The sequence below is a fragment of the Chinchilla lanigera genome, unplaced genomic scaffold (genome assembly GCF_000276665.1).
Source record: "Chinchilla lanigera isolate Chin_1 unplaced genomic scaffold, ChiLan1.0 scaffold00041, whole genome shotgun sequence".
In the NCBI taxonomy this organism is placed as follows: Eukaryota; Metazoa; Chordata; class Mammalia; order Rodentia; family Chinchillidae; genus Chinchilla; species Chinchilla lanigera.
In genome coordinates this window covers 16,975,246-16,976,362 of record NW_004955442.1, presented here as the reverse complement: position 1 = coordinate 16,976,362, position 1,117 = coordinate 16,975,246, and the positions used below count along the sequence as shown (strand labels likewise).

Sequence of the window (1,117 nt, the reverse complement as noted above, 5' to 3'; positions counted from 1 at the left end):
GAGCTCAAGGCCAGCCTGAACTGCATAGTGAGACCCTGTCTCAAAAAGACAAAAGCAAATAAATAAATAAAAAAGAAGCAATATACTTTTTTTGAATAATAAAACTCATGAAAATTAAGAATAGATGCTGGGGGGATGTACCTCAGAGGCATAAGTGCCTGCCTCCCAAGCGCAAGGTCCTGAGTTCGATTCCCGATACCAAAAACAAACAAACAAAAACTAGGTGTTAAAAAAAAAAAATAGAAGCTGGGCCTGGTGGCATACACCTCTAGTCCCAGTCACTGGGGAGGTTGAGGCACGAGGATCACAAAGGTGAGATGTTCCTCCAGGGACTACTTACCTAGCACTCACGCAGCAGGCCCTGGGTTTAAACCCCAGTATGATCAATCAATCAATGGAAAGAGCAGACAGAAATTGGGCTTTGACAATTACAATACAATTTAAAACTTGGTTTTGTGTAGTTCTTTCTACACTAAAAGAAAATAAAGCAAACTTGGTTGATTCAGACTCCAATGAATTCTCTAAACATTTTCTTAACCTGGTAAATCACCCTGGACACATGGGCCCACTTAGGTCAATATGCAAAATAAAAGGCTCTAAAAGGCTCTATTAGTAAAACATAATGATTTATATATCAGTAGGATTAGCTTGATGTGCTATTATGTATTCTAACCACATATAAAATAGGTAACAGTCTTTTTTTTAAAACAGGGTCTCATTATGTAGCCCAGACTAGTCTTTTTCTTTTATTTATTGACACAGAGTCTTGCTACGTAGTTAAGGCTGGCCTTGAACTATGTACCCCAATCTAGCCTCCAACTTGAAGCAGTCCTCCTGCCTCAGCCTCCCTAGCGCTAGGATGACTGTCATACACCACCTGCCAAGCCTGGCTGTCCAGGCTGATCTTGCACTTGTGGTCCTCTTGCCTCAGTCTCCCTAAGATCACAGGTACATGCCGTTATGCACATCTTTTATCTAAATCCTAAGCACAGGACTCTGGAGGAACCTCCACTCTGGCCATCTCTATGGGGAAGTTTATAAGTTAAAAATCACAGCATCAAGTTATAAAGTACATGTTAACAAAACCCAGTATCCTAACTAGAAGATATCCCTATTA

General features: G+C 40.6%; 1 protein-coding gene across 2 annotated transcripts in view; it reads right to left on the bottom strand.

Annotated features, from left to right (window-relative positions):
* The window catches only part of Luc7l (LUC7-like), a 31,542-nt gene that overhangs the window by 20,967 nt on the left and 9,458 nt on the right, over positions 1-1,117 (bottom strand). The window lies entirely within an intron of this gene.